This window comes from Hordeum vulgare, chromosome 4H, assembly GCF_904849725.1.
Source record: "Hordeum vulgare subsp. vulgare chromosome 4H, MorexV3_pseudomolecules_assembly, whole genome shotgun sequence".
Classification (NCBI taxonomy): domain Eukaryota; kingdom Viridiplantae; phylum Streptophyta; class Magnoliopsida; order Poales; family Poaceae; genus Hordeum; species Hordeum vulgare.
Window position 1 is genome coordinate 193,418,741 of NC_058521.1, and position 11,841 is coordinate 193,430,581.

Genomic DNA, 11,841 nt, shown 5'->3' on the forward strand with positions numbered 1-11,841 from the left:
ACTAGGTGATCCCGGTGTGCCCACTATACCTTGCTCAATTAAAGGTAACTATGTTAGAACTGCTTTATGTGACCTTGGAGCCGGTGTTAGTGTTATGCCTCTCTCTCTTTATCGTAGGCTTGAACTAGATAAGTTGACACCCACTGAAATCTCTCTGCAAATGGCCGACAAATCAACTTCTTTCCATATCGGCATTTGCGAGGATGTGCTTGTTGTGGTTGCTAACACCACTATCTTAACAGACTTTGTTATCTTGGATATTCCCGAGCACGATGCCATGGCTGTCATCCTCGGAAGACCCTTTTTAAACACTGCAGGGGCTGTTATAGATTGCGACAAAGGCAATGTCACTTTCCATGTCAACGGTAATGAGCATACGGTGCACTTTCCGAAGAAACAATATCTAGTACATTGCATCAATGCTATCGAATAAACTTCATCGGTTCTTATCGGGAGTTTTGAATGCCGTATTCCTCGTGTCAAGATGATGTATGATTTTCTTGTTGGGGAGATACACATCCCCATTGAGGTGACCTAGTGACTATTCAAAAATTCTCCGTTCTCTTTTGCGATTCGAGAAAGTTTTGTCGAGGGGACTTGATCAACCCCACTGACGGATTTCTTTCGATGACCATGAGATCGATGTATCAAGGAGTCACAAACCTCAGTTCCAAGCTTTCACTTTAGGTTGCTTAGAAGAAAAATGATAGATTTAGTTTAATTTTCCCTGTTTTCTGTTTTAGCGTCCGGTAGAAAAATACCCCGAAAATAAAAGTTCTCCGAACGCTGTGAAAATCTAGTATGATTTTTTCTGGAATATTTGAAAAATACTGGGACAAAGAGTTTGTCTGGGGGCCACACCAGTGGGACACAAGCCCTAGGGGCGCGGGCACCCCCTGGCCGCGCCACCCAGGCTTGTGGGGCCCACAGGCACCCCCTCCTCTCATTCTTTCTCTCATCCGCTTCTCCTACCTCCAGAAAAAATCGTTTCCCAGCTCAAACCCGTGTTCTTGCTCCTCTTACTGGGATTTTCGGTCTCTTTGCTCAAATCACCGTTCTCCGAACTGTTTTGGGGAAATTAATCCTTGGTAAGTGACTCCTCCATTGGTCCAATTAGTTTTTGCTCTAGCGCCTTATACTCTGCGTATTTTTGCTGCCTTGGTGACCATGTTCTTGAGCTTTGCATGCTGATTTTAGCTGGTCCCAAGTAGTTTTGATGCGTAATATGGTCTCTAGGCACTTGTGGGAGTAGTTGCTACGAGTTTCGTTGACCCCTATTCACTTTTCCTTAGACTCACTTAAAATTTCAGAAATTTTTAGAGATAGAAAAGGCAAAAGATGAGGAGGTTCTTGACAGGCTCTTTAAGCCGTGACCCCAAGGATGATGGGAGTGAGAAGAAAGCCAATTATCTGGTCCCTCGAGTCGCAGAAGTTCGCGCGTGCGAATGGCCAAGCGACGCGTTCTTATGCGCCGCTGGATTTTATGAGGACTTTTATCACTTGGTGGAAAATGCAGGCCTTACCGCCTTCGTTGAAGATAAGTGTTCGCAATACCTCCTCCTCACTAATATCTTCATACAAAGCTTTCACTTCTATCCGAGGAAGAATCCTCCTATGGTTGAGTTTAAACTTTATGATGTCCCCCAGCGCATGTCACTCCAGGATTTTTGCAATGTTTGCAAATTACCTTATGTTGGGGATATTCATGAACCTCGTCCATGGGACTTGGAAGCTTTTATCGGTACAATTGCTGTAGGAGAGGAGAGAGGAGTGTCTTGCGCTAGAGCTGCTAGCATTCATTTTCCCGTGCTTCGGTACTTCTCACTATTTGTGGGAAATGTTTGATTGGTCGTGGGAGAGCTGGGTCACTTAGTTCCCCAGATCTTGCAGTCTTGCGCGAAGCCCTTTATAACGATAAAACTTATAGCTTGGGCGCTATAGTAGCTCAACGGTTGAACCTGAACCGTTCTAAAGGTGTTGTCTATGGAGGTATCTACGCTACTCATCTTGCCAGACACTTTGAGATACCCATTAGACTGGAGGTGGAAGAAGAGGTTCTTCTTCTCGAGAGATATCTAGATTATGATAGCATGGTTCTCCATGACTTTTTTGATAGAGATATAGGTGGAAGGATGATTTATAACCTGGTATTTAGTCAGGGTACTCGTGAGACTATTACTTTGCCTGCTCCTTCTTTGTTCAATCTTCATGCAGGCAGGTACACTATTATGCCCTCAGACATCTACGCATATTGGGGCTTGGCCCAACCACAGGTGCCCGTGCCCGAGCCGCCAGTCGAGTACCAGACGCTAGTTTATCAGTGGGAGCCGGAGGAGCTCACACGACAGTGGCATCCTCAGCCCACTCCGGAGTACCCCGGAGCTGGTTATTTCCCTCCTTGGGAGTAGGCCAAGTTAGGCCAAAAGCCTAAGCTTGGGGGAATACGTGTTCTCACCGACTTTACATTCTTGCTTATGCTTTCACTTTGTTCGCCGGTGTTCACACTTTGCCACTGTATCATCCTTGCTAGTTTATTTTCTTTTTCTCGTTTTCTTTTCGTGTGTCTGTCTAGTTTGAGAAAAACCAAAAAGATTTTCTTTTTCTTCTTTTGCTTGTTGGGAGCTTTCCCGTGTAGATAGTTTTCTTTTTCTTTGGGTCAAGGTAGAAGATATTGGTTACAATGTTTAGTGGCTCTTGCATGCATACCAGTTTAGCTTTCAAAGAGCCATATTACTTTGTCTTCTCCCTTGTGTTTGCCTCCATATTAGAGCGTAGTCCAATGCACGACCACTCTTATTATTGTTCACATCGTTCGGTCGTGCAAGTGAAAGGCAATAATGACGATATATGATGAAGTGACTGAGCCCGGAAAAGCTGCTATGAACTCGATCTATTTTCTTTTTGTAAATATGACTAGCTCATCACGCCTGATTCAACTTTGTTGTGAGAGAAACATGTTTGCAATAACAACTTAGAGATCATAGTTCCTTATGCCATGCTGACTTAGCTAGGAGCTTATAATGGTTTGTCTTGGATGCCCACATGAATGTTGAGATGACTATGATGTAGTATGATAGGATGGTATCCTCCTTTGAATGTTTCAAGTGGCTTGACTTGGCGCATGTTCACGCATGTAGTTGAAACAAAATCAACATAGCCTCTATGATGTTCATGTTCATGGTGATTTATGTCCTACTCATGCTTGCACTCAATGTTAGTTAATCTCAATGCATTTTGATGACTGTTGTCACTCTCTAGTTGGTCGCTTCCCAGTCTTTTGCTAGCCTTTACTTGCACTAAGCGGAAATACTGCTTGTGCATCCACTTCCATAAACCCAAAGTTGTGCCATATGAGTCCGCCATACCTACCTATATGCGGTATCTACCTGCCGTTCCAAGTAAATTTGCATGTGCCACTCTCTAAATCTTCAAGAAATAATCTGTTTTGCATGTCGGAACCGCTCATGTGGTGACAGGGGGCTATTGGTATCTTCCATGCTAGGCGTGTTATCCTTGATATGTGTTTATTCACTATCATTCACCAGAAAGGGGGCGGTAATTTGAATTCCCAGTTCCATGCTCAAATCGAAAAGATAATTGCAAACAAAACTCCTCTAGGATTGATGTTAGTATGGACGGTACCCGAGGATTCGGCTAGCCGTGGAGTGTGATTGATTGGTGGTGGGGGAGTCAAAACTTTACTTTTCTGTTTGGGAACCGCCTATAGCATGTGTAGCGTGGAAGATGTTGAGAACTCTTAGTCATTGCGTTGACAATGAAAGCATGCCACCCAAAATTATTATCTCTGTTTTCAAAGCTTGAGCTCCGGCACCTCTGCAAATCAATTCTTCCCTCTGCGAAGGGCCTTTCTATTTATGTTCCTGTTGAGTCATCCTCCTCTTACAAAAGCTCCAATTAGAGAGCACCTCTGTCATTTTTATGCTTTGCTTTTAACAGTGTTGAGTATGAATATGACTGGATCTTCATTGCCATGAATTACAATGTTTAGTCAGCCCTTGTTCTTTGAAGGTGCTCTGCATTTATGTTTTGCGGTCTAGCGAGATACCATCTATTTGTACTGCTTCATGTTGTTTTGATTGAAGTGTTGACGTTTGAGACTTATTATTATTTGCTCACTAGTTGATTATGCCATTGATATGAGTTTACCGTGAGACCTAGATGTCATTTTCTTATGTGGTTTGATTGTGATCTTGCTGAAATTCTGGTTGCGAGTTAGACATAGTTGCAACAACAAGATCAAACAGAGTTCGTCAAAGTTTTTCTTTTGTCTCTCTCAGTTTGTCAACTGAGTTGCTTGAGGACAAGCAAGGCTTTAAGCTTGGGGGATTTGATACATCTCCGTTGTATCTACTTTTTCAAACTCTTTTTCCCTTGTTTTGGACTCTAATTTGCATGATTTGAATGGAACTAACCCCGACTGACGTTGTTTTCAGCAGAATTGCCATGGTGTTGTTTTTGTGCAGAAATAAAAGTTCTCGGAATGTCCTGAAAATTTACGGAGATTTTTTCTGGAATAAAAGAAAAATACCTGCGCAAAGATCCACCGGAGGGGGCGTGCCAGTGGGCCACAAGCCCACAGGCCGCGGCCACCCCCAATGGCCGCGCCGTGCAGGCTTGTGGGGCCCACGTGGCACCACTGCCCCCAATCTCAGCTCTATATCTTCCGTTTCGCCTGGAAAAAAAATTAGAGAGAAGGTTTCATCGCGTTTTGCGATACGGAGGCGCCGCCACATTCTGTTCTTCATCTGGAGGATAGATGTGGAGTCCGTTTCGGCCTCCGGAGAGGGGAAATCGTCGCCATCGTCATCATCAACCTTTCTCCATCGACAATTCCATGATGCTCTTCATCGTTCGTGAGTAATCTCATGGTAGGCTTGCTGTACGGTTATGGGTTGGATGAGATCTATCATGTAATCGAGTTAGTTCTTGACGGGGATTGATCCCTAGTATCTACTATGTTCTAGATTGATGTTGCTACTACTTGGCTATGCTTAATGCTTGTCACTAGGTCCCGAGTGCCATGATTTCAGATCTGAACCTATTATGTTGTCGCCAATATATGTGTGTTTTAGATCCTATCTTGCAAGTTGTAGTCACCTACTATGTGTTATGACCCGGCAACCCCGGAGTGACAATAGCCGGAACCACTCCCGGAGATGACCATAGTATGAGGAGTTCATGTATTCACCGTGTGTTAATGCGTTGGTCCGGTTCTTTATTACAATGAGAAACTTAATATCCCGTAGTTTCCATTAGGACCCCGCTGCCATGGGAGGGATGGACAATAAATGTCATGCAAGTTCTTTTCACTAAGCACGTATGACTACATACATAATACATGCCTACATTAGATTGACGAACGGGAGCTAGTTACATATCTCTCCATGTTATAGCTGTTACATGATGAATCACATCCGTCATACTAATCCATCAACGATCCACTGCCTACGAGTATTTTACTACTGGTCCTCGCTACGTTACTTTGTCTAGGCGTGTCCCTTGCTACAAAAGGGATTGGGCCACTTTGCTGATGGTGTCACTACTGCTGTTACTGGTTACTCAGCTGCTGCTGCTACTGCTGTTCCTTACTACTCTGCTGTTACTTGTTGCAAGACTTTGTTGGAGCCATAGCCGGGGAAGCATTCTTCTCAAGAATAATCCCCGTCCACGTGCTGGCGCCATTGATACAATAGTTAGGAATAGTCTGCCGTCAACAGATCGTTTCTAGCACCGTTGCTATCATACTACTTTGCTACTGATACTTTGCTTGCAGACACTAATCTTTCAGGTGTGGTTGAATCTGACACATTTAGCTGCTAATACTTCAGAATATTCTTTCGCTTCCTGTCTTGGCGAATCAATAAATTTGGGTTGAATATACTACCCTCGAAAACTGTTGCGATCCCATACGCTTGTGGGACATCACTCATCAAGTTGTTTCTTCAACTCCTTCAGCTCTTCTGGACCCAGTTTGTACGACCGCTTGCACACTGGCTCAGTACCCGGTTCAAGCTCAATTATGAACTCCACGGCTCGGTGTAGAGGCATTCCTGGTAGTTCTTTCGGAAAAACATCTTCATACTCGCAGACCACTGGGACTTGAGAAATTGGAGAGATCTCACCCTTCTCATTCAAGGAAAACAGACGGACCGTGTCATCGCGCGCTGCGAAGATAATCCCATCCTCTGACGAATGAGTTAGCTTCACTTCTTTAGCTTCACAATCAATAGATGCCTTGTTCATAGCCAACCAATCCATCCCAAGGATCAAATCAATATGAGAGTTCCCAAGGACAATAGGAGAAGCTAGAAAGGCATAATCACCCATCTTGACAGAGACATCCCGAACCACTTTGTTGGCGCTCATAAGAGTGCCGGGTGAAACCACATGCAAGGCCTTTCTCAAATACTCAGAATCAAAATCATGCTTGGAAAAGAACAATCTAGACATGAATGAATGAGAAGCACCAGAATCAAATAGAACCTTTGCAGGAATAACATTAACTAAGAGATTACCCATAATCATGTTTGAGGACTTATCTGCTTCAGCTACATTCACCATATTAACTCTCATAGACCTGGGGTTGAACTTCTCCATAGCATTGCTTGGAGGCTTCCCTGGAGGAGGGGGTAGGAGACGCAGCTGAGAGGTGCACTTGTTGGAGTAGTGACCCTTCTGCCCACACTTGTAACAAGTAACATCTGACAGCGCACGGAACTGCACCTGAGGATTCCCTTGCTTCTGTTGCTGAAACATCTACTGGAAAGCTGGGTTGGGTGGGTGGGAAGAACCACGACCACCTAATTGCTTGAACTGCCGGGTCTGTCGAGGAGGAGGAGGAGACACCCAGTATTTCTCCTGCTTCTGGACCACCTGAGTTGAGGGCGATGAACTGGAATCTCTGAAACACTTCCTCGAATTCTCCACCTTGAGCTAAGCTGCCTCAGCCCTGAGAGCCATGTTATAGAACTTATCAAACTCATCAGGGTCGTGCAAGGCAAGGGCCAGCTGCAAGTCCTCTCTCAGACCACCTCTGAAATGATAGATCTTGCTCTTCTGATCTGGAATGTCCTGCAAGGCATATCGAGCCAGCTTGTGGAACTTGACGTTGTACTTGTACACAGAGGATCCACCTTGCTTCAAGCGTCTGAACTTCTCACGCATCTCTTCCACAAAGTTAGACGGGATATAGTGAGACCTGAAATCTTTGCAGAAATCGTCCCAACTGATCATTCTGCCTCCCCTGGAGTCCTTCGACTCCTGCCACCAAACTGCTGCCTACCCCTTGAGCTGAAATGTTGCAAACTTGACTTAGTCCTCTAGATGGACATTGCTGCACTCAAAGTGTTTGATCATGTCCCGAATCCAGTCCCCAGCGTCGAACGGCTGGTCACAAGACGTGAAGGACCTCGGCTGGTTCGCCAGGAATTGATTCAGACATGCAAACTGATGAGCACCATGGTTGAAATTGCCAAGCTGCTGATTGGTCCTCTCTTGCAACAACTGAATTAACATCTGGGTGTTAGCATTTGTTGCAGCCATCACCGCTTGCCAAGCCTCTGCAGGAGGAGGAGGCGGCGGAGGAGGTGGAGGCGGAGCATCAGCACCCTCGCGACCCGGATTCTCGCGAGTTGGTGGAGCCATCCTGAAGATGGACAACACATTGGCCATAGAAAAAACATTCAAGGTAACGCTGAATCAATATGCCGAAATATCTGAACAAGAATATTTACCAATTGCACTCGAACAAAATAGTAAGAATGCTTCCTCAAGGTGTCTGCCGAAAACATCTGATTAAAGACCACTTGCAAACCAAGTATGAGCTAGAACTGCTCGGAACAAACGTATGATAGAGATTCTATCCGATATCCTCATGGATATGATCGCACGGGCTCGAATTTACAGTAGACATCCTGTGCAAGACAGTGCAACACGACTTACGAAGCGTCCCCAAGTCGTAGCAAGCTACAAGGACTGTTTAAGACACAACGAGAACCGCTGTAAGACGACCGTGAACAAACGTACCCACTGAATGTCTAATCCCAACCTCACATCATGCATCTGTAGGAAGATTGCCCTATAAGTCATTACCTGATATCCCACATATGAATTCCCGAAACATATGGTCATGCAATCTGGTCCACGGATACAAGGAGTAATATGTCACACCACTCCTATACTAACCCTTTCAGTGTATCACATCCGTCAACACATAACCAGAATCTCGGACCTTCATCTAACACAGACCCTCGTAATCACAACGATACAAAGTGTGGTGATACATCCGGAACTCTCTGCACCAGTACTGGGGAAGCCGGACTCCTCTCGTCACTACTAGTATTGAAGCAATTATGAACATCCTCCATCCTGAAATACCAAGAAATCTGAATGATAGCGATGTGCACAAGAATCCACTCGAGCTCAACTCCCCGGAAGAAATCAAGTCATACAGGAGGCACCAAGGCAGAACTCCGTCACATTAACATCATACAGATTTCACAATATCCGCGTGATCCTAGAATTTTTTTTTGAGCGAGAAGCGGAGTAGGATTCAGATTCCCTAAGTCGAGAACCTCACCAGATCAAAGAAGAGGAGAAAAAGAAACCTACTCTCCGATATAACTAAGACTCAAATCATTTTACTAGACTCGACTTGGCCAAGTTCGATCACACAAAGCCTCCTATGGTCTTAAGGCTCTGATTACCAACTTGTAACGACTAAGATGCGGCCCTTTCCTATTTTGGGGGCGAGGCCACAAAAGGGAAAGGGCGCATCTAAATGTTTCGCAAGCAAGATAATCATAACATTACATAACTGAAAGAGTGACAAGTAGGGCATACACTTGCCATCTGATAAGAGTATAGCATAAAGCTTACAGACACACATTATTTAGAGCAAAGTTTAGTCCAGCTACTGACAACATGAAACAAGGAAAACTATGAAATACCGCATGCTGGCCCCACGATCACGACCACGGCCTCAGTCCTCCGGGTAGTTCACGTATAGTATGCCAGAGTCCTCATCGAACTCCCACTTCAGCTGGCTGTGATCAGGATCTCCTGCGTCAGGCATACCTGTACCTATTGGTGTTTTTAGTAATCTGTGAGCCACGGGGACTCAGCAATCGAATGACCTTGGTATTGAGTCTAACCTAGTTAATGGGTGAGGAAGGTTAAGTGTATGAGTTTGCAGCAACCTAAGCATATATGGTGGCTACCTTACGATGGTCAGAGTAAACATATGGTGGCCTACACAAGTCGGTCGAACACGGGATTGATCACTAAGTGATCCTGAACACCTACTTACGTCAGGCATCACCCCACCGTGTTCTCGATCAGAGAACGATCTCCGAAGGAGACAATCACGGTTACGCACACAGTTGGTAGTTTTTATTAGGAATTACTTTAAGTTGTCTAGAACCGGATGTTAACAAAGTATCCACAATTGCCACATAACTGCGGGCCCAGCTTTCCAAAAGAGTTTAACCCCGCACGGGTGCTCCAACTAGTCCATTACAAATTGCCACCGGCCGCATAGTAATCCTCTATCACGAAACTCGTGATCTCATCGGATTTGTAAGAGGAAAACCTCAACTTTGAGGAGACCCAGAGTTGCACCGGAATCCCAATGCGCAAGATATATCTCTAAGGTAAGACAAATCTAGGAGGACCTCCCGACGTGTCGACGAACCTGATAGGAGCCACGTATCTCGTACTCAGGACACGACGGATAAGCAACGCATACAGTGGCCCGATAGAAATCACTCAAATTGCCCTGAGTTGGCCCCGCACAGTGCTCTAGTTTGGACAAACAATCACGAGGAGCACTGGCCTGGGTTGTTGATTGAATCCTCGGGGTAGCTATTCCCTATGCATTTAATTATTAAGTGATTAGCAGATTAAAACCAAATTTGCGTCCTGCCAGACAAGCCTTAACACTATACAATTTATCAAGGGGGTCCCCATAACAACCCCGAACGTGTTAGGAGCGCTCAGTTATGGAATCAAACACCGGTAGCTAAAACTAAGGAAGCAACAACGGAACAAATCACCCGGCATAAGGATAGGCCTTCCGTTATTTACCAAGTATATAGGTGCATTAATTAAATAACATTGAATATAATGATATCGAAATGCCCAAGTTATCACATGGACCAACTGGCACCTGCAACTAGCAAAGCTATCCATTAGAGTTTGAGCAAGCCTACTTAGCCAAACAACATTTGCTAGGATAGGGAAGTGTTTGGGATTCATGGAAAATACAGGTGGCATTTATATCAAGTGGTAGGCAGCAAGCATGTAATGAAGGAAACGTGATTCTAAGCATAACAAAGCTAGAAACGGTGTCAAGGTCACGGTCATCTTTCCTGTGATTTCTTCAGCCTAGAACTTCTCTTGTTCTTCGTGCACGCACTCTCCAGAATCCACGTACTCGCTCTCCGTTCCCGATGCTACCCAAGATAAGATAACATCCAATGAACACCGGCAAAACATAATGCAACAATCAATATCATGCATGTGTGAAGAAGGAAGCATGCATCACTATTCTAGTTACTTTCATATGCATTAATTGAGTTAATTAAATTCTGGAAAGAACCTCATATTAAGTTATCTTTACATGCATGAACATGTGCATTACGAGAAAACAATGCAAAAACATATAAGGAACGTAATGAACGGAGTCACGGATCAACCGAAAACAACAAAACTAGTTTCAAAGGCCCACGGGATCAAAATAGCCACAAACACAAACCAATGAGCACTCACTGGTGTAACCAGGTTGCCACATGCTCAAGCAACAATGTACAAGTGGAATGGTGCTTGGGATCACACCACACCAACAACCAATACCCACACAAGCTCTAAAACCACATAAGCATACAATCTGTTTTCAATAGCAACATAGCAGTTTGTCTACAAGATCTACAGTAGCTACAACCATCTAAATAAATCAAACAAGACATGAGACTGAAGCCATCCCAAATCATTATAACCCTGGACAAAAAGCTAAGGAAAAGGAATCACCCATGAGAAGATCTATAACCACTAACTTGGACAAAATATCACAGTTTGGGACTTAGTGAACATTACAGATTTTGACCAGCTGCTTATGCTTTGAAGCATTTTGGCAGCCTTCAAAATGATATCTACAGGAGGTGTATAAGCATGAAATTCTACAGGGAGCTAGACAAACATAACAGCTAACAAACATTAGTTTGTTGCATGGGCTAATTCCCAACACAGGAGCTAATTCACACAAGACAACAAGGGAAGTAAATAACTCCAGATCCCCAGACTTAGTGAAATTCTCAGGGTTTCACAAATCTGACAGATTCAGTCAAGTGCCCACTTTGACAGGGCACAATAGGTGCATACAAAACACTAAGAACAAAAGGAATGTCCCATGCTGTAGAGGGGTTCACCCACTACCATCCCATCAAGGAATCATCCCCGAAGGATCAACGCACCACCTAATGTAAAGCACTAAACATGGCATCACATCAGAAAATAACAGTTTTATGAAGTTACTCTAAAGTGAAATCTGATTGCACCAATGAATTCCTGGGATGATTTTACCCCAAAACTCATATTCATACATAGGTACTTGCATGTGACAATAATGCGTAAAGCTAGCTCGAAAAATAGCACAAGGATGCCTATAGCTACAAGTGACTTATTGTCACATGTAGAAGCAACCATACTTGACAAAATCTACATATGGGCACTTGTTAGAAGAATATTTAAGCTCACTAGTCATTACATAGCATCACCAACATGGTGATCCTATCATGGGGGGATGTGTTCATCCACACACACACA